The sequence below is a fragment of the Somniosus microcephalus genome, unplaced genomic scaffold (genome assembly GCF_052327205.1).
Source record: "Somniosus microcephalus isolate GS21.2 unplaced genomic scaffold, FLI_Smic_1.0 unresolved_chr4, whole genome shotgun sequence".
Lineage (NCBI taxonomy): Eukaryota > Metazoa > Chordata > Chondrichthyes > Squaliformes > Somniosidae > Somniosus > Somniosus microcephalus.
The window spans coordinates 16,560,440-16,563,712 of record NW_028225182.1 but is presented as its reverse complement, the minus strand read 5'-3'; positions in this window follow the sequence as shown (position 1 = coordinate 16,563,712).

Sequence of the window (3,273 nt, the reverse complement as noted above, 5' to 3'; positions counted from 1 at the left end):
GGGACCCGGGTTCAAATCCGGCCTCGGGTGACTGTCTGTGTGGAGTTTCCACATTCTCCCCGTGTTTGCGTGGGTTTCCTCCGGATGCTCTGGTTTCCTCCCACAGTCCAAAGATGTGTGGGTTAGGTTGATTGGCCATGATAAAAATTGGCCCTTAGTGTTAGGGGGGATTAAATATGTGGGGTTATGGGGTTACGGGGATAGGGCTTGGGTGGGATGGCTGTCGGTGTAGGGACCGGGTGCTAGGGTTTGGATGATCAGCCATGATCTCGTTGAATGGCGGAGCAGGCTCGAAGGGCCGAATGGCCTACTCCTGCTCCTAGTTTCTATGTTTCGATGTTTCATACGGAAAACATGGTGAGTGCTCATAAGAGAATGACATCTCTTGAGGAGCGTTGGCCATCTGTTGAACAGAGAAACCAGATCTTCATGCAAGTCCTTCTGAGTAGGACTGCCAGTGCAGAAACGGGTCCCACTGGCCCCCTAAAGCGCAGCAAGGTGCTCTCAAGCCACTTCCAAGCACTGGCCCCTTCTGGATTGTGCAGCTTCAGGTGAGTGAGCAGCAGCCTGGTGCTCATCCTGCTGTTCCTGGTTCTGCTGCTGCCACCTCTGCTGTTGGAGATCCTCTAATGCCAGGAAGGGAAGGTGCCAAAGGCCTCCCATGCTTCTAGCAGATGCCTCGGTTGAGGAGGTCCTGAGTTAGGGTGGTGAGAGCGGCTTTCCAGGAGCTCACACTGGAGAAGTGTGTGAGGCTCCAACTTTCTGCAGCTGCTCCTAAGGCTTCAAATAGTTTCCCCAAGCCTTGATCAACAAGGTCCTGCAGCCTGCAAATGCTGCCTCTTTAAATATCTTCAGCCCTCAGCGACCTGCTGCTGCAAGCAAGCAAGCCAGCTGTTTTCACGCCAGCTCTCATCGGCGGGGTTCCCCGCAGGCGGGTTTCAGGTGGGGAAAGCCCCAAAGTCGCAACGGCACGGGAAAATCGTCCTTAACAAGGTGATCATTGGTGATTAGTGCTCCGACGAGCAGTCCCACCAGCAGCGGGCGGGACTGAAGCGGGGCGCGTGGAAATGGCGGTCCGAAATTCGGACGGGGCGGGGAATCAGACGGGGGAGGGGTCCCGACTCGCTTTTTCCGCGATTTTCGGACCACGGCCGCATGAAAAGCCGCCCGACAGCTGCCCGAAAATCGGGGCCAGTGTGTGCGAGAGTGAGTGTGAGAGAGACAGTGTGTGAGAGAGTGAGTCTGAGTGAGACAGTGAGTCTGATAGAGACAGGGTGTTAGAGCGTGAGTCTGAGATAGACAGTATATGAGGGAGTGAGTATGAGAGAGACAGTGTGTGAGAGAGTGAGTCTGAGAGAGTGAGTCAGAGAGACACAGCGGGTGAGAGAGTGAGTCAGATAGACAGTGTGTGTGTCACAGTGAGTCTGAGAGAGTGTGTGCGAGAGTCTGAGACACAGTATGTGAGAGAGTGAGTTTGAGAGAGGCAGTGTGTGAGAGAGTGTGTCTGAGAGAGACAGTGTGTGAGAGTGAGTCTGAGAGAGACAGTGTGAGAGAGTGAGTCTGAGAGAGATAGTATGTGTGTGAGAGTGAGTCTGAGAGAGACAGTGTGTGAGAGTGAGTCTGAGAGAGACAGTGTGTGAGAGTCTGGAGAGACAGAGTGTGAGAGAGAGAGTCTGAGAAAGAGAGAGTGTCTGAGAGAGACAAAGTCTGAGAGAGTGAGTCTGAGAGGTGCAATGCGTGAGAGAGACAGTGTGTGAGAGAGTAAGTCTGAGAGAGACGGTGTGAGAGAGAGAGTCTGAGAGAGACAGTGTGTGAGAGAGTGAGTCTGAGAGAGAGAGAGAGAGTCTGAGAGAGAGAGAGAGAGAGTCTGAGAGAGAGAGTCTGAGAGGGGCAACATGTGAGAGAGACAGTGTGTGAGAGAGACGGTGTGAGAGAGAGTCTGAGAGAGACAGTGTGTGAGAGTGAGACTGAGAGAGACAGTGTGTGAGAGAGTGAGTCGGAGACAGACAGCGTGTGAGAGAGTGAGTCTGAGAGAGACAGCGTGTGAGAGTGAGACTGAGAGAGACAGTGTGAGAGAGAGTGCGTCTGAGAGACAGGGGAATAATTACATATTTGGGAATAACCACTTTGATCTCCCTTCCCATCCACACAGGCATAACTGCGACAAACAGACAAATGCTAATGGAAAACAGCTCCTGCAGCTCTGTCGAAGCCTGGGTCTGTACATTGTCAATGGTAGGTTCATGGGAGACTACCTAGGAAGATCCACCTATTGCTCACCTCTTCGCTTCAGCACCGTAGACTATATGATTACAGATCTGGACCCATCCTCTTTCAAAGCATTCACAGTCAAACCACAAACAACACTGTCAGATCACAGTCAAATTACTGCATATCTTAAAAGGACAGAAACAACCAAAACAGAAACACAACCCAGTAAGCTGTACAACATTAAAAAATCCTACAGATGGGCCAAAAACAGCATGGAAAAATACCAGAAAGTAATTAGCAATCAATCAACTCAAGCTCTCTTGGACACCTTTCTGGAAAATACATACACACACAATAAAGAAGGCGTAAACCGGGCAGTGAATGACCTAAAAAATATTTTTGATAATTTGGCATCAATGTCAAACTTGAAAGTTCGCAAGAACAAACCCAAAACAAAAAACTACGAAAAATAGTTTGACTCCGATTGCCAGAACACGAGGAAAAAACTCAGAAAAATATCAAACCAAAAACACAGACAACCAGAAAACGAGGAATTACGCCTTACTTATTGGCAGGCACTAACACAATACAAAAACACACTCAGAACCAAGAAAGAGCAGTATATTAAGAATACACTCAGCTCCATTGAGGAATCCATTGATTCCAATTGTTTCTGGGACAACTGGAATACATTACACAAAAAACAACACGACGAATTGGCCATTCAAAATGGAGACACATGGGAAAACCATTTTGAAAAATTATACCAGAAAAACACACTAAGCCCAGAGCAATACCAAATATGCGAAAAACTGGAAAAGCTCGAATTTGCCATAAAAGATAACCAAAACCCGATAGACCCCATAATATCTGAAAAAGAGCTATTTGAAAAACTCAAGGACCTGCGACCAGGAAAAGCTTGCGGTGCAGACGGCATCCTAAGCGAGATGATTAAACACACGGACGATAAAATGAAATTGGCTATACTGAAACTCTTCAACTTGGTTCTGAGTGTCGGTTACTTCCCTGATATCTGGAACAAAGGACTCATAACGCCCACAT